The sequence below is a fragment of the Nelumbo lutea genome, chromosome 1 (assembly GCF_056320005.1).
Source record: "Nelumbo lutea isolate HS-2025 chromosome 1, American lotus-T2T, whole genome shotgun sequence".
Lineage (NCBI taxonomy): Eukaryota > Viridiplantae > Streptophyta > Magnoliopsida > Proteales > Nelumbonaceae > Nelumbo > Nelumbo lutea.
The window spans coordinates 194,373,303-194,396,872 of NC_142684.1; the positions used below are offsets into that span (position 1 = coordinate 194,373,303).

The 23,570-nt window shown below is 41.2% G+C and overlaps 1 non-coding gene across 1 annotated transcript; it reads right to left on the minus strand.

Moving 5' to 3' along the window:
- Window positions 1-3,895: 3,895 nt before the first annotated feature.
- Window positions 3,896-4,002, minus strand: LOC148880140 (small nucleolar RNA R71). Its single transcript, XR_016106110.1, has one exon. It is a non-coding gene; the product is annotated as a small nucleolar RNA R71 (small nucleolar RNA).
- Window positions 4,003-23,570: the final 19,568 nt, after the last annotated feature.

The window sequence follows — 23,570 nt, forward strand, 5'->3', positions numbered from 1 at the left end:
TTTCAGATCTAAATCTCATTTAGATCTTGGACTCTCTAAGTGGATAGGGTTTGGGCCCAATCCTATCAGCTGATCCATCTCAGAATTCGCCCCTTAAGTGTGGAGGTATTTGATGAACTTCCAATTTATCTATAATTTTTGAGGACTTTAGCATGGATTTTTATGCCGGTTTTATTAATTTTTGCCTTAATTTAGCTTAGTGCTAAGAATAGGTTCAGGGATAATCAATCCAAGAAAAGGAAGGAAAAAGGCAAGAAAAGAAGGTTCAAAAAGACCAATTTCAGTCCAGCCCGGTCGTGGAAGCAAGAGAGAGCACTTTGGCCCAAAAAGAGCAAGTGAATTCCTTGAGAAAACCCAAGAAAATAAAGCCTATCTATGAGGAGAATTCAGCCCAGCAAGGAAGGCCCATTTTTAGCCCAAATAACAGCCTAGAGTGTAGCCTACATGAGCTCAAAAGCAAGCTAAGTTGTAGCCCAAATAGCAGCCCAAAGGGAGCTAGGGGCGGCATCTTCTAGGAGTTTCTTGAAGAGAAGGAGGGAGCACTCTAGAAGGTTCATGAGGGGTGTAATACACCCCATTCTAGAGGCTTCAAGAAGGGGCAAGAGCCCCCTTGAAAAACTATATAAGGAGGCCTCTAGGAGGGGAGAAAGTTGTTCAATTGCTTAAGAGGAAGGCTCTCCCACTCTTAGAGGTTCGGCCACCTTGAGAGAAGAGAAGAGAAGAAGGCTAAGCGCAAGGAAGAAGAAGAAGAAGGGCTGAAGGAAGTTCAAGACAAGCAAGTTAGAAGAAGAAGGTGAGTTCGAATTGAGAGTTTGTGATTCAAAGATCTTCTGTAATAAATCATTTGTAGTTTCATTCTCTTTTGATTTGAATTCAGTTTCTTAGTTATATGTTCTTTCTTCTTTCTCCTTGTTTCCATTCTTCCTTGATGTATTTCATCTTGTAAAATTTCAGTTCAGCAATCTAATTCTTTTTGATTCATTCAAATGGTCATGCATTGTATTTGAAGTTTCTTGAATAAGGGTGTGATTGTAGATTAATTCGGCCAACTAACCTTCAAAACTCAGATCTGAATTCTCAGATCTGAGATTGCAAGATCTGAATTGCTTGAAAGAGAATTCAGATCTTCAATTTTCAGATTGGGCGAATTAATCTACAGCTTGGAATTCCTAGAGTGCTTGAGAGAGACTCTAGGAATTTAGATCTACTATTCAAGAACTGAATTGAGTGCAAGGTTAGAGATAACTTGCACAATTCAGTTGGTGATCAATTCAGATTTGAATTGATGCCTTAGAAGTGTTTGAAGAAATGCATGCATGGGGATTAAATTCTTGCTAGAGATAGAAGAACCGTCACTCATGCATAGGATGAACATGCACTTGAGAGAGGCTGTTCATGACCTTGGGGTTTCACCAAACCAAGGCTTAATCATGATTCATTCGAATGATCCAAATTGATAGATTGCTGAATTCTGAGATTGGCATTTACTGCTTACTCTTCTAACCTGAATTGAAGGCAATTGGGCCAATGATTTAGATAGATTTTAATTTAGGATTTCTTAGCTTTCATTAGAGTTTTGATTTATTTGTTGATCAGATAAGAAGTGCTCAATTTAGTATTGGTAATTGTTTCCTAAATCCTCGTGGGAACGATACTTCACTCACTACTTTATTACTTGAACGGCTAGTGCACTTGCTAGTGTCACAATGAGCCACACATCAAGTTTTTGGCGCCGTTGCCAGGGATTTAGAGAAGCAATATTAGGAAACATTGAGCATTCTTAATCTGATCTCATTCAGCATTGCATTCATAGTTGGGTTAATTTGCTAACTTTTTCATTTCAGCTTGGACTGCAACTGCTGTACTCATGTAGTTATGTTTCTTCTTTCTTAAGTAGATTACTCTCTTTTTCTGGTTTCAGTTTCATTTTAATAAAGGCATATTTGATTTCTATTCAATCTTGATGTTGTTCCCTTCAAAAAAGAAAAAAAAAAAATTCACAAAAAACATGAGTGTTGCAGATCTGAGTTGCATTCGGCACTCAGATCAGCAGATTTCAGATCTGCAGTACTCAGCCGAAAAGAGTTGCTTGTGTTTCAGACTTTATTTTTTTTTCTTTCTTTCATTACAAAAAGAAAAAAACAAATTAAAAAAAAAAAAAGGGAAATCTTTTGAACAACAAGAGGAGCAATTGAGAATTCGGATCAGAACTCAGATCTGAGTTTAGATCTGAATTCTGCTACAGCAGATCTGCAACAGTTCAGATCTGAGTTCCTCTGAACTCAGACCTGAACTGATGCAATTTTGAGGGGAATTGGGTGTCATCACCACCCCAATTCACCCTAGGGCACTTCTGCTATTCCCCAAAAACAATTTGGTAGCAATAACTGAAGGTAAGGCAATTGAAAATTCAGATCCAAACTCAGACTTGAGTTCAGATCTGAATTCTGCTGTTACAGATCTGCTCAGTTCAGATCTGAATTCCTCTGAACTCAGATCTGAACCGATGCAAGTTTGAGGTGAATTGGGTGCCATCACTACCCCAATCCACCCTATGATACATCCAACCTGCCTCAAGGGTGAATGGATAGCAAGGAATGAGAGAAATTCAAATCTGAAATGCAGTTGATATGATGTGAGGACTGAAATGATACAGAGCATACTATGAATTCTGGGTGGACTGAATTCTTGGCTTTACCCACTTGTAACCGAGCTACATTAGCTAAGGAGGTGTATGTTTGGATTGAATAATTGTTATGCCTCAGATATTTAAGAAAAATTAGCACTTTCCAAGTATTTCTTTTAGCATTCAGATCTGTAGCAGGGCTGCTATAGTGCAACAGTTAGCAGACCTGATTTCAGATTTCTACAAAAGTTGTATGGACCGAATAGCTTGCAATACCAAACATTGCAGACCCAATTTTCAAGTCTTAGCAAGTGTTTGATATGCATCAACTATACAGGTTTGAGCTTCAATTGTAGAGTTTAAAATCTTTAACCCAAGCCTAACTCAGATCTGATTTCAGCCCTAAAGCATCACAGAATTGATTCCAACCTTAATGGATGTATATTGTAGTGTATACCAATGAGTGTGTATGAGATATCCAGCTCAGATCTGAATTATTATTTATTAATTTCTCTAGACTAACAATACCAAAGACTTGTAGATCTGAACTCAGATCTAAATTGGGTCTGAATTCAGATGTTGCAATCGATGGATGTAGATAAAGGAACCTTGAATAAGATGATTGGTTTAAATCTGCTTTTAGTATAATCGGCTTCATTTATTCATGATAGGATGTAGGTTTTGTATTCCAATAATTCACTTTACATTTTCAGTGTGATAGGATTAGTTATTTATTTTCTTTTGTGAATATTGGCATTTTTATTGCTTTGACTTTAACAGTTTATGACAAGCAGACCTGAACTGGAAGAGATCCTTTACGACCCGGAGATTGAACGGACTCTCCGTGTCCGTTTGAGAGCTACTAAGCAAGTCAGACAAGAAGCACAAGAAATGGCTGAACAAAGAACTATGATGGATTATGCCAAGCCTACCCTCACCGGGACTGTCTCCAACATTATCAAGCCAACTATTGCTGCCAATAACTTCGAAATTAAACCGGCCATAATCCAAATGATACAAAATACGGTTCAGTTTTGTGGTATGGCCCATGAGGATCCGAATGCCCATGTTGCTAACTTCTTGGAAATCTGTGACACCTTCAAACACAATGGGGTAAGTGATGATGCCATCCGGCTGAGGTTATTCCCATTTTCTTTGAAGGATAAAGCCAAAGCTTGGTTGAACTCATTACCGGCAGGATCTATAGCCACATGGGACGAAATGGCCAGCCGTTTTCTCTCTAAATATTTTCCCCCTTCTAAAACTACTAAAATGAGGAATGACATCACTACTTTTTTCCAGCAAGAGGGGGAATCTTTATATGAGTCATGGGAACGATACAAGGAGCTGTTAAGGATAGTTCCTCACCATGGCCTCCCCATTTGGCTGCAAGTGCAGACTTTCTATAATGGTCTTACTGACTCAAATAAGACCATATTAGATGCTGCAGCCGGAGGATCCATAAATAATAAAACTCCTGAGGTTGCCCATGCACTTATTGAGGAAATGGCAGCCAACAATTATCAATGGCATTCGGAAAGGACTCAAACTAGGAAGCAGCAAGGCTTGCATAATGTTGACACTTATACAGCACTAGCTGCACAAATAGGAGCACTCAGTAAAAAAATAGATGAAATGCAGATAGCTGCCATGCATGTGCAGCCTCTTAATTGTGAATTGTGTGGGGGAGGCCACATCAGTACAGACTGCCAAGTTGGCAATCAGTTCAGACCATCTACTGAACAAGTTGATTATGTCAGCAATTCATCAAGACAGCAGGGTTACCAGAGTCACCATACTTTTCATCCAGGATGGAGGGGACATTCAAACCAGTCCTGGCCAAATCAGCATATTTCCAAGCCGTTCCACCAGACTTATCATCAGCCTGAACCAAAATCCAATTTGTAGGAACTGATGACAAAATTTATAGCAGGTGCAGAAACTAGGTTCCAGAACCAGGAAGCCTCAATCAAAAACCTGGAAAACCAAGTGGGGCAATTGGCACAATTAATCTCTTCCAGACTGCCGGGAACTCTTCCAAGCAACACTGAAGTGAATCCACGAGAGCAGGTGCAAGCTATTACCTTAAGAAGTGGAAAAGAGTTGCCTGAGATAGAAAAGAAGAATTGGGCTGAACCCAAGGCAGAAACAAGCCTTGGAACCAGACAACAGAAGACGGAACAACCAGAAGCACAACAAGGGATGCACCAACAACCACAAGTTCCATTCCCTAACAAGCTGAAGCAACAAAAATTGGAGAAGGAATTTGGTAAGTTTCTTGAAATATTTAAAAGTTTACATATTAATATTCCTTTTGCTAATGCTTTAGCCCAGATGCCACACTATGCAAGGTTTTTGAAGGAATTATTGGCAAACAAAAGGAAACTGGGAGATGTGGCTACAATTGCATTAAATGAGGAATGTTCTGCTATCCTTCTGAACAAGCTGCCTCAGAAACTCAAAGATCCAGGGAGTTTCACTATTCCTTGTACCATTGGCAGTTTAAAAATTGAAAAAACTTTATGTGACCTGGGAGCTAGCATCAATTTAATGCCATATTCTATCTTCAAAAATTGGGGTTGAATGAACCCCAACCCACTAGAGTGGCATTACAATTGGCTGATAGATCCATTAGACATCCTAGGGGGATCATAGAAGATGTGTTAGTTAAAGTTGACAAATTCATTTTTCCAGTTGATTTCATTGTGTTAGACATGCAAGAAGATGCGGAGGTCCCGCTTATCCTAGGGAGACCTTTCCTGGCTACCGGGAAAGCAATGATTGATGTCCAACAAGGACAACTCAGCCTTAGGATACAAGATGAGGAGATAATTTTTAAAATGTCTGATGCTATGAAACATGCACCCTCTAGTGATGATTCTTGTTTTATGATTGATGCCATTGAATTGACAATTGATGAATGCTTCCAGGTAAGTAGAATAACTGATCCTCTTGAACTCTGCCTCCAACAGGGAGAACTTGAAGAAGGAGAAAATGAAAAAATAAACCTCATGATAGCATACCTGAACGATAAGCCTCAATTCAAGGGAAAGGTTTTTCTTAAATTAGAGAACTTAGGCAAATTGCCCGGACCATCAGGTAAGCCATCACCCCAAAAACCCCCCACCCTTTAACTGAAGCAATTACCATCCCATTTAGAGTATGCTTTCCTTGAGGAACCATCAGATCTCCCCGTGATAATTTCCGCAGCACTGAATCCCTTACAAAGAGAAAAATTATTAAGAGTGCAGCGGGAACACAAAAATGCTATAGCTTGGAAGGTAGAAGATATCAAAGGCATTAATCCATCAATCTGCACTCACAGAATTTTGATGGAAGAGGACAGCAAGCCTTCCGTTCAGCCCCAAAGGCGCCTGAATCCCAACATGAAAGAAGTGGTAAAGGCTGAAATAATTAAGTTGTTAGATGCTGGGATCATTTATCCTATTTCTGATAGTTCTTGGGTAAGCCCTGTGCAAGTTGTGCCCAAAAAAGGGGGTACGACTGTTGTTCCAAATGAGAAAAATGAACTCATCCCTACTAGAACCATTACCGGATGGCGTGTGTGTATTGACTATAGAAAATTAAATGAAGCCACCCGGAAGGACCATTTCCCTCTCCCATTTATGGATCAAATGTTGGAGAGGCTAGCCGGGCATGAGTATTATTGTTTCTTGGATGGATATTCAGGGTATAACCAGATACCAATTGCACCAGAAGATCAAGAAAAGACCACTTTTACTTGCCCATATGGAACCTTTGCATACTGAAGGATGCCCTTTGGGTTATGCAATGCCCCAGCAACCTTTCAGCGATGTATGATGTCTATATTTTCTGATATGGTTGAAAAATTTATTGAGATCTTCATGGATGATTTTTCAGTTTTTGGCTCTTCGTTTGATGCATGTTTGAATAATCTGGAACAGGTGCTTACTAGATGTAAAGAAACACATCTTGTGTTGAATTGGGAGAAATGTCATTTTATGGTGCAAGAAGGCATAGTGCTTGGACACAAGATCTCTCAAAGAGGTATAGAAGTCGACAAGGCCAAGGTGGAGGCAATTGAAAAATTACCAACCCCAACATCTGTTCGTTCTTTGAGAAGTTTCTTAGGACATGTTGGATTCTATAGAAGGTTTATTAAAGATTTCTCAAAAATTTCCAAGCCATTATCTACCTTGCTTCAGAAAGAAGTGCCTTTTGAATTTTCAACTGAATGTCTTCATGCTTTCAACATCTTGAAAGACAAATTGATCCATGCACCTATCATGGTAGCACCAGATTGGACCCTCCCATTTGAATTGATGTGTGATGCGAGTGATTTTGCTATAGGAGCTGTTTTAGGACAAAGAATGAACAAACATTTTCAGCCAATTTACTATGCTAGCAGAACCTTGACTGGACCCCAACTCAATTACACCACCACAGAAAAGGAGCTGTTAGCAGTAATATTTGCACTTGATAAGTTTCGTTCATATCTGATATTATCCAAGGTTGTTGTCCACACAGATCACTCGGCATTAAGGCACTTGCTTACCAAGCAAAACTCAAAACCAAGACTGATCAGGTGGATCCTTTTATTGCAAGAGTTTGACATTGAGATTAGAGACCTGAAGGGTGCTGCAAACCTGGCTGCTGACCATCTCTCCCGGTTGGACACGGTAAGCTCAAAAGAGGAGATAACCAGCAACATTCGAGAAGAATTTCCGGATGAGCAGTTGTACTCAATACAGAAATACTCATATCCTTGGTATGCTGATTTTGCTAATTATCTAGCTGTACAAGTCCTTCCTCCTAACCTTTCATATCAACAGAAAAAGAAATTCTTTTCTAATGTAAAATACTATCTGTGGGAGGAACCCTTTTTGTATAAATTGTGTGCAGATCAGATCATAAGGAGATGTGTCCCCGAGGAGGAGATGGAGTCGGTACTCCAATTTTGCCATGATAAAGAAGCAGGAGGTCATTTTGGAGCTAGTTGCACTGCAGCCAAGGTTTTGCAATCAGGTTTTTATTGGCCCACACTCTTCAAAGATGCCCATCGGTATGTGTCCATATGTGACAAATGCCAAAGATCGGGAAACATTTCCCGACGGAATGAAATGCCCCTTTCCAATATTTTAATCTGTGAAATCTTTGATGTTTGGGGTATAGATTTCATGGGACCTTTCCCGAATTCTTTTGGGAATAAGTACATCCTCGTTGCAGTTGACTATGTATCCAAATGGGTAGAAGCCATGGCTTTACCCACAAATGACTCAAGAAGGGTAGTACACTTTCTAAAGAAGCTATTCTCCCGATTTGGCACTCCGCGAGCTATAATTAGTGATAGGGGAACTCACTTCTGCAATAGCCAATTTGAGAGGTTAATGCAGAAATATGGAATTACACATAAATTAGCTACCCCTTATCACCCTCAAACCAGTGGCCAAGTGGAGTTGGCTAACAGGGAACTCAAAAGAATTCTGGAAAAGACCGTAGCATCCACCAGAAAAGATTGGTCCATCAAATTAGATGATGCATTATGGGCATACAGAACTGCATTTAAGACACCTATTGGCATGTCCCCTTACAGATTGGTCTTTGGTAAAGCATGCCATTTACCAGTTGAATTGGAACACAAGGCCTATTGGGCTCTTAAATTCTTAAATTTTGACATTCAGGCCACAGGGGCTAAAAGGCGGTTGCAATTGAATGAATTGGATGAATTCAGACTTACCACCTATGAGAATGCCAAAGTTTATAAAGAAAGAATAAAAAACTGGCATGATAAGAACTTGCTGAGACGGGACTTTTATGTAGGCCAACAGGTATTGTTATATAATTCCTGTCTCCGCTTGTTTCCAGGTAAGCTGAGATCCAGGTGGTCTGGACCCTTTACCATTTCACAGGTTTTTCCCCATGGGGCTATAGAACTCACCCACCCGGTTCAGGGCACGTTTAAAGTAAATGGTCAGCGCCTGAAACCATATTTAATGGGCAGTACTGTACCCCCTCCATCCACTGTTTATCTAGATAACCAATAATCTCTTATGCTTGCTCATGAACAAGTTAAGGAATCTTTTTGTCATTTATCTTTTTAGAATATTAGTTAGTAAAATAAAGATCTTTTTCTCAAAATTCCAATTCTTTAAGGACTCAGTTCATCATTTTCTTTTCTTCAGTTTGCTCTAGCAAGTGTGACTCCCTAACACTACGAACATTGAGGACAATGTTCATCTCAAGTGTGGGGGAGTGAGCCCGAGGCTAGGGTATGGGGGTTGAAACCATGCACCTCATGCACCCCAACACACATATGCAGGCAATGACATCACAAAAAAAAAAAAAAAAAAAAAAAAAAAAAACTCGAACCCCTCAAGTTCATAACTATTTATTTGATGATTTTTTTTTAAGAAGGAATTCAATGAGTTGAGGGAGACTGATGTACTTGTTAAGTTTTTATTCTTGTGAATGACCCAATTTGATTTATGCAGGAGAAAAGGGGAGCTGAATATGCCTTTCAGCATGACTAGCCCTAACTTCCTTCATGTGTATGGAAGCCCTTGATTTCATTGTTAATGGTCAAAAAAGCTAGTGCACATCTGAAGTGCTAATTCTTGAGGTTCAATAATTGCAAAAGAAGGACAAAAGCCCAAATTCACTCTGCTATTCTGAGCTGAATAGTAAAACTAGCAGCTTAGAACATGAGTCCTATTTACCTACCTCAAGCAAGTGACCAGTGTGAGATGGAGCATAAGATGCACTCACACCAAAAAAAAAAAAAAAAAAAAGAGAAAAGTGTGAGATGGAGCATAAAATGCACTCACACCGAAAAAAAAAAAAAAAAAAAAAAAAGGTGAGATGGAGCATAAAATGCACTCACCCTTAGAAATAAGTAATTGTGGTGACAACCGAGCTTCAAAGGGGCACTCTAAAGTTGAACTCTCATTGAGATTTAGTTACAGATGTGAAACTTAGTGAAATTTGATTATTAACCTTGACAATTAAGGAGCTGATTTATATATGAATTAGGAGTGAAGGCTAGACTATGATGAAATTCATATTCTCCTTTCCTCGGATCTGATACATATCTTAAATGGTAATTTACAAGAATAAGAGTTGAGCACTTACAGAAGTTCCCCGACTATTCAATGCATTTCTATCTTAAAAAGTTCACCATGTAAATGGTGAGAACAGAAGGGGGGAATGTTAAGTTTATGGCTGATGTCTTTGCTTGAGGACAAGAAAAAGCTTAAGTGTGGGGGTATTTGATGAACTTACAATTTATCTATAATTTTTGAGGACTTTAGCATGGATTTTTATGCCGGTTTTATTAATTTTTGCCTTAATTTAGCTTAATGCTAAGAATAGGTTCAGGGATAATCAATCCAAGAAAAGGAAGGAAAAAGGCAAGAAAAGAAGGTTCAAAAAGACCAATTTCAGTCCAGCCCGGTCGTGGAAGCAAGAGAGAGCACTTTGGCCCAAAAAGAGCAAGTGTTGAGAAAACCCAAGAAAATAAAGCCTAGCTATAAGGAGAATTCGGCCCAGCAAGGAAGGCCCATTTTTAGCCCAAATAACAGCCTAGAGTGTAGCCCACATGAGCTAAAAAGCAAGCTAAGTTGTAGCCCAAATAGCAGCCCAAAGGGAGCTAGGGGCGGCAACTTCTAGGAGTTTCTTGAAGAGGAGGGAGCACTCTAGAAGGTTCATGAGGGGTGTAATACACCCCATTCTAGAGGCTTCAAGAAGGGGCAAGAGCCCCCTTGAAAAACTATATAAGGAGGCCTCTAGGAGGGGAGAAAGTTGTTCAATTGCTTGAGAGGAAGGCTCTCCCACTCTTAGAGGTTTGGCCACCTTGAGAGAAGAGAAGAGAAGAAGGCTAAGCGCAAGGAAGAAGAAGAAGAAGGGCTGAAGGAAGTTCAAGACAAGCAAGCTAGAAGAAGAAGGTGAGTTCGAATTGAGAGTTTGTGATTCAAAGATCTTCTGTAATAAATCATTTGTAGTTTCATTCTCTTTTGATTTGAATTCAGTTTCTTAGTTATATGTTCTTTCTTCTTTCTCCTTGTTTCCATTCTTCCTTGATGTATTTCAGCTTGTAAAATTTCAGTTCAGCAATCTAATTCTTTTTGATTCATTCAAATGGTCATGCATTGTATTTGAAGTTTCTTGAATAAGGGTGTGATTGTAGATTAATTCGGCCAACTAACCTTCAAAACTCAGATCTGAATTCTCAGATCTGAGATTGCAAGATCTGAATTGCTTGAAAGAGAATTCAGATCTTCAATTTTCAGATTGGGCGAATTAATCTACAGCTTGGAATTCCTAGAGTGCTTGAGAGAGACTCTAGGAATTTAGATCTACTATTCAAGAACTGAATTGAGTGCAAGGTTAGAGATAACTTGCACAATTTAGTTGGTGATCAATTCAGATTTGAATTGATGCCTTAGAAGTGTTTGAAGAAATGCATGCATGGGGATTAAATTCTTGCTAGAGATAGAAGAACCGTCACTCATGCATAGGATGAACATGCACTTGAGAGAGGCTGTTCATGACCTTGGGGTTTCACCAAACCAAGGCTCAATCATGATTCATTCGAATGATCCAAATTGATAGATTGCTGAATTCTGAGATTGACATTTACTGCTTACTCTTCTAACCTGAATTGAAGGCAATTGGGCCAATGATTTAGATAGATTTTAATTTAGGATTTCTTAGCTTTCATTAGAGTTTTGATTTATTTGTTGATCAGATAAGAAGTGCTCAATTTAGTATTGGTAATTGTTTCCTAAATCCTCGTGGGAACGATACTTCACTCACTACTTTATTACTTGAACGGCTAGTGCACTTGCTAGTGTCACAATGAGCCACACATCAGTGTGCCCAATCCTATCAGCTGATCTTATCTCAGAATTCGCCCCTTAAAGACTAATCAAATTAGCCCAGTTCGAAATGGGCTTAAGGCCCATTTAGGGTTATGTATTCATCAAGCCTTCCAAACTACTGCCCAGTTGGGCTTCCTTGTATGGCGTGGGACCCAAACATTGATCTACACATCAGCCACATGGGTTCAGCCCAGCCTTTGCTACAAGGCCTGGCCGAATACACTGTTATGGACAGTGCACCCCCTGAAACCCATCAGATGGGCTCTATGGGCCCAACACTTACCCTAAGTGGTCCCTGGGCCAAGCCACCTTGTAACACCCAGGGACTGTGGGCAGATGCAAGATTAGCCCATCAGGCATTATCCTCAATGGCCTTACACTTAACCTCTCAGCCTATAATGATCATACACTGCCCAACAAGAGAGTACCTCTCCCTTAGCTGCAAGGAACAGTGTTGCACTCTCTCAAGCATGGATCCCGGGAATTGAAACCTATTTGCAAACATTTCGAAACCATAATATATATATATACTTTTATATCTCATATAAAATATATTTCGCAAAACAAATCTCAACGATTGAGATCGGCTGCCGGCACTCTTGGTTTCCATCAGCGAGAGTGCATCCCCGATCATTACCTTTGTTTGACAAAGGGGCTGATCCTGTCACTATGATCACCCACTCAGATGAATTCTCATACTGTTCCAACAAACCCAGGTTTTGACCCCCGCTAAGTATCTCACTGATTGGTACATCAAAGACAGTCCAATCCGACACCTAGTGCAGTATCATAATCGAGTCTAGGGGTCGGGTGTAACTTTTCAGTTTTGCCAATCAATCTCCAAAGTCTAGAGCAATACTGGAAATCTGGTCCAGTTCAAAGATTCAATTAATCCCACACTGTATGTGCCTAGGGTCTCACCCTGGTAGCTGAGACAAGCCACCCCAACCGACTTGGTGGCACCACAGTGTCAGCCTTGTCAGGATAGGTCTCCCTAGACCGACCCACTGGCTGTGAACATTCTAAACTAACACGAGTCTCATTAAGTGTCCAGTTTAAGGGTATTACACAGAAACATACCAAGGGAACATGAATCAAATATGCACTTTTATTCATTTACAGTAAACTCATAAAGTACATCATTTTGATTGAAGCTAAGGGCATACAAAACTGTCTAACAGGCTTAAGGCCCATTTAAGGTTATGTATTCATTTAGCCTTCCAAATTGCTGCCCAGTTGGGCTTCCTTGTATGGCATGGGACCCAAACATTGATCTACACATCAGCCACATGGGTTCAGCCCAGCCTTTGTTACAAGGCTTGGCCGAATACACTGTTATGGACAGTGCACCTCCTGAAACCCATCAGATGGGCTCTATGGGCCCAACACTTACCCTAAGTGGTCCCTGGGTCAAGCCACCTTGTAACACCCAGGGACTGTGGGCAGATGCAAGATTAGCCCATCAGGTATTATCCTCAATGGTCTTACACTTAACCTCTCAGCCCATAATGATCATACACTGCCCGACGAGAGAGTACCTCTCCCTCGACTGCAAAGAACAGTGTTGCACTCTCTCAAGCATGGATCCCGGGAATTAAAACCTATTTGCAAACATTTTGAAACCATATATATATATATATATATATACTTTTATATCTCATATAAAATATATTTTGCAAAACAAATCTCAACGATTGAAATCGGCTGCCGGCAGTCTTGGTTTCCATTAGTGAGAGTGCATCCTTGATCATTACCTTTGTCCGACAAAGGGGCTGATCCTGTCACTATGATCACCCACTCAGATGAATTCTCAGGCAGTCCCAACATACCCAGGTTTTGACCCCTGTTAAGGATCTCACTGATTGGTATATGAAAGACAACCTAATCCGACACCCAGCACAGTATCATAATCGAGTCTAGGGGTCGGGTGTAACTTTCCAGTTTTGCCCATCAATCTCCCAGGTCCAGGGCAATACTGGAAATCTGGTTCATTTCAAAGATTCAACTAATCCTACACTGTATGTGCCTAGGGTCTCACCCCGGTAGCTGAGACAAGCCACCCCAACCGACTAGGTGGCACCACAGTGTCAGCCTTGTCAGGATAGGTCTCCCTAGACCGACCCACTGGCTTTAAACAATCTAAACTAACACGAGTCTCATTAAATGTCCAGTTTAAGGGTATTACATAGAAACATACCAAGGGAACATGAATCAAATATGCACTTTTATTCATTTACAATAAACTCATAAAGTACATCATTTTGATTGAAGCTAAGGGCATACAAAACTGTCTAACAATAACCCATCATCTGGAGACAATGGTCGTGAACTTGTTAGCCCTTGGACATCTACGCGGTCATGAACTGTTTCAAGACCTTCTGCCGAGTAGAATGATTCTGCTCTTCGTACATTGTCTTCAAACTGTCCAATACGTCCTTAGCAAGTTAGATCTGATCGAACTACCTCTGAATTGGATTGTCCAAAGAGGTAATGATATAGCAGCGGGCAAGGGAGTTTTTTTCCTCCCTTTCTTGGTATTCTCTTCTCTGGGCCTCGGAAGCCCTATCTCCAAGACGATCTAGGGTAGGATTCATCGCTACCTTGTCCAATTTCTCAGAGGTTAAGACCAACATAAGGTTCTTGTACCAGTCGGCATAGTTTGGGCCCTTCAGCTTCAGCTTGTTGTCATCAAGCAATTTTGCAAATTGTCCGTTTGCCATTTTCTGATAAAAGAGCAAACATCAGTTCACAACCTAATTTGATTCATGTTCATTACATAGATATGGATTTTAATCTACGTTCAATTTCCATTTATTTATCTCTGAAACTTCCCTCATTTCTCAGTGATAGAGACTGTGAGTTGTCTCTGGAAAACGGGGAAATCACATAGGGTGCATGGAGCCAACCGTTTCAACTGCAAAACCCCATCACCTTTCTATTAAGGATCATATCCACTCATCATATGAGTTTCCCTTTGGCCTCTGTCAGAGAAGGTTCAGAGCCGTTTTCAGGTAAACCTTTTGAAGGGATAGGAAATCCATCACATGGATGCCCAAGAATTTAGAATAAAAGGGGCGAATTTCAAAAATTTTTCTTTCCCTTCAACTGGGAATCGAATTCCCTATTTAGAAAATCATATTTTCAAGGATCAGTCTTGAACCAAAAATGGAACCAGATCTGAACCAAAAGGAGTAAGGAGAGATAATACCTGATACAGAGAAATAATATCTCTCAATGGAGGTGTTCACGCCCAAGGTAGGAACCAAAATCTGCTCCCACTGAAGATGGCGCAGTGCAGGGTGGAGCAGAATTAGCAGTGTTCCTCCTAAGAACTTGATCCTTCCCAAGAATCACCTGGACGGCTTGTGAATACAACTCCTACCAATCTTTTCTCCAAAAGATTGGAATCAAGATGCAATCTTGATTTCTCCCAAGCAAAGGAGATCGAACTGCTATAGGCGGCGGCTAGAGAGTATTTGTAGGGTGCAGAATTCTCTCTTCTGTGATCTCAGCTCTGAAGACGAAGACTGTTGCTGGTGATTGTGTTGGTTGTCTAAAGGTTGCCGCCCCCTCTTCCTTTTATAGACTTAAAGGGATCAGCTCCTAATCCCATTAGGAGTTGCTAAACCAAATCATATCTGGATTAGAAGTTCGTTTAAGATAAGGGATAATCCTTATCTTATCAGCAGATTAGATCAGCCAGTTCCTAATCTAAGTAGGAAGTTTCCAAATCTAAATCTCATTTAGATCATGGACTCTCTGAGTGGATAGGGTGTGGGCCCAATCCTATCAGCTTGTCTTATCTCAGAATTCGCCCCTTAAAGACTAATCAAATTAGCCCAGTTCGAAATGGGCTTAAGGCCCATTTAGGGTTATGTATTCATTAAGCCTTCCAAACTGCTACCCAGTTGGGCTTCCTTGTATGGCGTGGGACCCAAGCATTGATCTACACATCAGCCACATGGGTTCAGCCCAACCTTTGTTACAAGGCCTAGCCGAATACACTGTTATGGACAGTGCACCCCCTGAAACCCATCAGATGGGCTCTATGGGCCCAACACTTACCCTAAGTGGTCCCTGGGCCAAGCCACCTTGTAACACCCAGGGACTGTAGGCAGATGCAAGATTAGCCCGTCAGGCATTATCCTCAATGGCCTTACACTTAACCTCTCAGCCCAAAATGATCATGCAGTGCCCGACAAAAGAGGACCTCTCCCTCAGCTGCAAGGAACAGTGTTGCACTCTCTCAAATATGGATCCCAGGAATTAAAACCTTTTGCAAATCATTTCAAAACCATAATATATATACTTTTATATCTCATATAAAATATATTTTGCAAAACAAATCTCAACGATTGAAATCGACTGCCGGCAATCTTGGTTTCCATCAGTGAGAGCGCATCCCCGATCATTACCTTTGTTCGACAAAAGGGCTGATCCTGTCACTATGATCACCCACTCAGATGAATTCTCAGACTGTCCCAACATACCCAGGTTTTGACCCCCACTAAGGATTTCCCTGATTGGTACATCAAAAACAACCGAATCCGACACATAGTGCAGTATCATAATTGAGTCTAGGGGTCGGGTGTAACTTTCTAGTTTTGCCCATCAATCTCCAAGGTCCAGGGAAATACTGAAAATCTGGTCCAGTTCAAAGATTCAATTAATCCCACTCTGTGTGTGCGTAGGGCCTCACCCTGGTAGTTGAGACAAGCCACTCCAACCGACTTGGTGGCACCACATTGTCAGCCTTGTCTGTGAACATTCTAAACTAACACGAGTCTCATTAAGTGTCCAGTTTAATGGTATTACACAGAAACATACCAAGGGAACATGAATCAAATATGCACTTTTATTCATTTACAATAAACTCATAAAGTACATCATTTTGATTGATGCTAAGGGCATACAAAACTGTCTAACAGCTTCCACTTGCACTTAGGTCCAATCAGGTACTAGCGGAGTCCCATGCTTTCCACGTGTTTCTCAAACACTTTTTGTGATAGTGGCTTTGTCAATGGGATGGGTGATGTGCTGGATGGAACTACTCCCAACTCGTGAACGAACTTCTTCACCCACAGGGCTTCTTTGGCAGCCTCACTTGCGGCAATGTACTCGGCCTCGGTCGTGGAGTCTGCAGTGGACCCCTGTTTGTTGCTTTTCCAACAAACAGTACATGATCCTATCGTGAAAACATATCCAAATGTAGACTTTCTATCATCTGGATCCGACTAGAAATCGGCATCTGTATACCCTTCGATCTGTAGTGACCTACCATCGAATACTAGACAAAACTCTTTTGTCCTTCGAAGGTACTTAAGTATGTTTTTCACAGCAATCCAATGCTCCTGCCCTAGGTTGGCCTGAAATCTGCTAACTACACTCACTGCCTGAGCAATGTCAGGGCGAGTGCAAAGCATGGCATACATGATGCTCCCTACGGCAGAGGCATAGGGAACGTCTTTCATGCTATCAATCTCCTCAGAAGTCTTGGGAGACATTTTCTTAGAGAGAGTGACTCCGTGCCTGAAAGGAACATTTCCTTTATTGGAGTTTTCCATGCTATATCTTTTGACTATTTTGTCAATGTAGGTAGATTGGGATAATCCTATTATCCGCTTCGATCTATCTCTATAGAGTCGAAGATCCAGTATATAGGAGGCCTCTCCAAGATCTTTCATGGAGAATTGTTGTGAAAGCCATACTTTCACGGTAGTCAACATTCCTACATCATTCCCAATGAGTAGAATGTCATCTACATACAGAACCAAGAAGGTAACCTTATCTCCACTGTACTTCCTATAAACACAGGGTTCATCCAGATTCTGCTTGAAGTCAAACGATTTGATGGTAGAGTCAAAATCGATGTTCCAACTTCTAGATGCTTGCTTAAGTCCATAAATGGTTCTATTAAATTTACATACCATGGTTTCCTGACCCACAACTATGAAGCCTTGCGGCTGCTGCATATAGATATCTTCAGTAAGATCTCCATTCAGGAATGCAGTTTTGACATCCATTTGCCAAATCTCATAATCATGGTATGCTGCTACAGCTAGCAGGATCCTAATGGATTTAAGCATGGCCACAGGCGAAAAGGTTTCCTCATAATCGATGCCCTCTTTCTGAGTGTACCCTTTCGCCACTAGATGAGCTTTGAAAGTCTCAACCCTACCATCGGGGCCCTTCTTCCTCTTGTAAATCCATTTGCAATCGATTGCATTTACCCTGGAGGGCGGATCTACTAGATTCCATACTCCATTGGTCTCCACTGAGTCCATCTTTCCTCTCATGGCCTGTACCCACTTCTGGGAATCTATGTCCAACATAGCTTCCGCGTAAGTCACGGGATCCTCCTCACTAGTCAAGGTTTCCACTAGGTAACTATCCTGGTCATAACCATAACGGACTGGTGGCCTGTATACCCAAGTGGATCTTCTAAGTTGGTCACTACCTGGAACTTGTGGGACATCTCCCACTGCTCCTGAGCTCTCCTCATCAAGAACAATTTCCTGATGATGGGTGTCCAAGATATAATCGGTCTCCAAGAACTAGGCATTTCGACTGCGGAACACTTTCTGCTCACTTGGGTCATAGAAAAGGTAACCTACATTGCCTTTTGGGTAGCCTATAAATAGGCAACGGCTAGTCTTGGATTCCAACTTGTCTGCACTCGTTCTTTTAACGTGTGCTGGACAACCCCAAATCTTCAAGTGTCTGACACTTGGTTTTTTTCCGGTCCAAAGTTCATATGGAGTGTTCGGAACCGATTTGGTTGGAACCCGATTCAGCACGTAAATCGCAGTCTCTAATGCATAACCCCAAAAGGATGTGGGTAACTCCGAGTGTATGAGAAGTGACCGGACCATATCCAATAAGGTCTTATTCCTCCTCTCTGAAACACCGTTAAGTTGTGGTGTAGCAGGAGGAGCTAATTGTGATACTATCCCATTGTCCTTTAAGTAGTCCCTGAACTCGTCAGAGAGATACTCGCCACCTCGATCAGATCGAAGGGCTTTAATTTCTCTCCCCAACTATTTCTCGACCTCTTGTCTAAACTCTATGAACTTTTCAAAGGATTCAGACTTGTGTCTGATTAGGTACATGTAACCATATCGTGAGAAATCATCTGTGATGGTGATGAAATACACGTGTTGATTTTGTGTCCTAACGCTTAGGGGACCACATACATTACTATGTATTAGGTCAAGTGTGCCTGTACATCTTTCAGGCTTACCGTTAAATGGTCGTTTCGTCATCTTGCCTTGTAGGCAAGGCTCACAGGTGGGAAGATCTTCTACAATTAGAAAATCCAAAGGACCATCCTTTACCAACCTTGTGATTCGGTCAACACCGATGTGGCCAAGTCGGTAGTGCCACGGACATGTGGGATTAACTGTATCACGGGCTCTCTTTTTGGGGATTTCAACCGACGTAGTTTCGGTTATGTTAGTTTCTAGAGAAGGATGTAGAACATAGAGACCGTTCTCCAGTTCCCCGTATGCGATGAATCTATATTTTCTTTTAATTGTAATCGTATTACTAAAGAAGACAAAATAACCATCTGCACACAGTTTTGAAACAAAATCAAGTTTCTTCTTAAGTTTTGTACATAAAGATTTTAGTACAACTTTTCCTTTTCTAAAAATTAACTCCACGGTTCCTATTGCCGCAGCTGCAACAGTTGCAGTAGTCCCCAAGTAGAGAGTGACTTCTCCTTCACTCAGCCTTCTACTTACCTTGAAACCCTACAGTGAGTTACACGCATGAGTTGAGGCCCCGGAGTCAATACACCAGGACACAGAAGCTACCAATAAATTGGTTTCTATAACATAAGTTTTGAAATTACCTTTCTTGGAATCCAGGTAGGCAGGACAACTCTGTTTCTAGTGGCCGGTCTTCTTACAGAAGTGACAGGCATCCGATGCTTTGTCTTTCTTCTGCCTTTTTCCCTTGGTGGCTTTCTTCTGAGGCTTCTTTGCCTTCCTCTTTCTCTTGCCCATTTTGATAGCTTCAACAAGCATAGCTACAGGCTCATCCTTTTTAATCAGTTCTTCAGCTCTTTGCAACATATTGCTGAGCTCTTGCAAGCTGACATTCAGCTTGTTCATGTTATAGTTCATGATGAACGGATTAAAGGAAGGAGGCAAAGAATTAAGGATAGCGTCTATCTGGGTTGCGAAGTCTAGCCTGGATCCAAGAGCCTCCAGTTCGTTGATGAAACCCATCATCCGAAGACAATGGTCATGAACTTGTTGGCCCTTGGACATTTGAGTGGTCATGAACTGCTTCAAGACCTTTTGCCAAGTAGAACGATTCTGCTCTTCATACATCATCCTCAGGTTGTCCAATATGTCCTTGGCAAGTTCGATCTGATCGAACTGCCTCTGTATTGGGTTGTCCAAGGAGGCGATGATGTAACACCGGGTTAGGGAGTTTTTCTCCTCCCATTCTTGATAGTCTCTCCTTCGGGCCTCAGAAGCCCTGTCTCCCGGACGCTCTGGGGCAGGATTCTTTGCCACTTTGTCCAGTTTTTCTGAAGCTAGGACCAGCATAAGGTTCCTGTACTAGTCGGCGTAGTTTGGGCCCTTAAGCTTGTTGTCATCAAGAAGCTTTGCAAAAGATCCGTTTGCCATTTTTTGATAAAAGAGCAAACATCAGTCCACAACCTAATTTGATTCATGTTCATTTCATAGATATGGATTTTAATCTATAATCCATTTCCATTTATTCATCTCTGAGATTTCCCTCCTTGCTCAGTGATGGAGACTACGGGTTGTCTCTGGAAATGTGGAAAATCACATAGGGGCATGGAGCCAACTATTTCAGCTGCATAACCCCACCACCTTTCTGTGAAGGATCATATGCACTCATCATATGAGTTTTCCCTTTGGCCTCTGTCAGACAAGATTCAGAGCCATTTTCAGGTAAACCTTTCTGTCCAATGAGTGCTTACCCATCATATTCGTGAATGCCAAGGTACCTGAGAGAGTTCCCATTTTCTAGTGAAGCCCCTCCCACATCGGTCTATGACGCCCCTATCATCTTATGAAACACTCAGACAAGCCCAACAGCAAATGGATAGCCCATTTTCCGGTGCGTCTCCTCATTACTGAAGGACCCATCCTCATGCTAATGATGGAAGGCCTTTAGAGAGTTCATCATATGAATCTCCCAATCACATGCACTCATATTAGTTGGAGTGAACAAATAATTACGGCCTAGTTTGATTTAGGTCAAACCAAAGTGGCTCCCACTGACTTTCATAAAGCCAAATTTTGGTGTGCCTTAAATCGGCTAGGGTTCCGCACGTAACCTCTCGATGAGGTGTGGGGCCCACCACTGAGGAAGGTCATCCAATGACCAAAAGGGACACCATGGCAATGATGTGCATTCAGCCATAGTGTGCGCAAGAGCCACTGTCGAATGAGCATGGGCCAAGCACTTATGGCCCATGTACGCAGCACATCACACATCTATACATCTCATGCAGGGATAAATTGATCCAATCAATTAATTATCTGTAAGGCCTATTGGAAGCCCGTTAAAATTCCATAATATTAACCATTAATATTATCTAGGTATATGGGCTGAATTAGGGTTACCCAGTTCGGCCCATATAGCTTTATCCTTTAAAGTGGGCTTTTTGCAATTTTAACTATTTAAAACTGGGCCTTTACAGGTTGGGCCGAATTAACCATTTAATTAAATATCAATCCTCAGGCCCATTAGTGGGAAAATTAGGGCTGACTTTCAGCCTTGATTAAACCCTAGAATTGGTCCAAATAGTTTGAACCAATCTTGGTTCGAATGGGTCTAGGGTTTGATTTTTAATTAAATCCTTAATTCAAGAAAATAATCTAAAATTAAATAACTGATAAAAGAAAAACAAAAATCAGTTAATCAGGGTTGTTCGCACACTCCATCCTGCAAAACAGAGGTTAGATCACAGATTGCAGTTTGGCAGATAGCGAATCTACCATCTGCGAAATCTCATTCTCTGCGCCGCCATCTTCGATCCAGAAATAAAATTAAATAGAAATCCTACTTCTATTAATTATTACATCATATCAAATGCCTATACATTGAGTCTAAATAAAAAAAAAATTATTTACACACCAAATGTGATAAATAAATTCAATAAACTGCAAATCTTGCAGTTCTCCCTGCGCAAACCAAGATTTCGATCTCCTTTTGTACGAACAACCCATAAATCAAGAAAATTAAAAAGAACTATTCTAAATAATAATCAGATTTATTTAAAATTAATTTTAGATTATTTGCCCATCTATTTTGGGAACAAATTTCCCAAAGCCTATATCTACGCAAATTGGGTAGAATGCCTTCTCCTTATTTGCACAGGTTCAGATCTGAAACAGAATGGTTCAAGATTTGAACCTGGCTCTGATACCACTAAAGGGATAGGAAATCCATCACATGGACACCCAAGAATGCGGAATAAAGGGAGCAAATTTTAAAATTTTTTCTTTCCCTTCAACTGGGAATCAAATTCCCTATTTAGAAAAGCATATTTTCAAGGATCATTCTTGCACCATAAACTGAACCAGATCTGAACCAAAATCAGTAAGGAGAGATAATACCTGATACAGAGAAATAATATCTCTCAATGGAGGTGTTCACACCCAAGGTAGGAACCAAAATCTGCTCCCACTGAAGATGGCGCAGTGCAGGGTGGAGATGAATCAATAGTGTTCTTCCTAAGAACTTGATCCTTCCCAAGAATCACCTGGACGGCTTTTGAATACAACTCCTACCAATCTTTTATCCAAAAGATTGGAATCAAGATCCAATCTTGATTTCTCCCAAGCAATGGAGATCGAACTGCAATAGGCGGCGGCTGCAGGAAGGAGGCGGCTAGAGAGTATTTGCAGGGTGCTGAATTCTCTCTTCTGTGATCTTAGCTCTAAAGACAAGACTGTTGCTGGTGATTGTGTTGGTTGTCTAAAGGTTGCCGCCCCCTCTTCCTTTTATAGACTTAAAGGGATCAACTCCTAATCCCATTAGGAGTTGCTAACCCAAATCATATCTGGATTAGAAGTCCCTTTAAGATAAGGGATAATCCTTATCTTATCTGCAGATTAGATCAGCCAGTTCCTAATCTAATTAGGAAGTTTCCAAATATAAATCTCATTTAAATCTTGGACTCTCTGAGTGGATAGGGTGTGGGCCCAATCCTATCAGCTGATCTTATCTCATAATTCGCCTCTGAAAGACTAATCAAATTAGCCCAGTTCGAAATGGGCTTAAAGCCCATTTAGGGTTATGTATTCATCATGCCTTCCAAACTGCTGCCCAGTTGGGCTTCCTTATATGGCGTGGGACCCAAACATTGATCTACACATCAGCCACATGGGTTCAGCCCAGCCTTTGTTACAAGGCCTGGCCGAATACACTGTTATGGACAGTGCACCCCTTGAAACCCATGAGATGAGCACTATGGGCCCAACACTTACCCTAAGTGGTCCCTGGGCCAAGCCACCTTGTAACACCCAGGGACTGTGGGCAGATGCAAGATTAGCCCATCAGGAATTATCCTCAATGGCCTTACACTTAACCTCTCAGCCTATAATGATCATACACTACTCGACAAGAGAGGACCTCTCCCTCGGCTGTAAGGAATAGTGTTGCACTCTCTCAAGCATGGATCCTGGGAATTAAAACCTATTTGCAAACATTTCGAAACCATAATATATATATACTTTTATGTCTCATATAAAATATATTTTGCAAAACAAATCACAACGATTGAAATCAGCTGCCGGCAATCTTGGTTTCCATCAGTGAGAGTGCATCCCCGGTCATTACCTTTGTATGACAAAGGGGTTGATCCTATCACTATGATCACCCACTCCGATGAATCTCATACTGTCCCAACATACCCAGGTTTTGACCCCCACTAAGTATCTCACTGATTGGTACATCAAAGACAGTCCAATCTGACACCTAGTGCAGTATCATAATCGAGTCTAGGGGTCGGGTGTAACTTTCTAGTTTTGCCTAAGTGCAACCCAAATAGCAGCCCTTAGGAGAGCTCTAGAAAGCTAAAGAAAGGGGTGTAATAC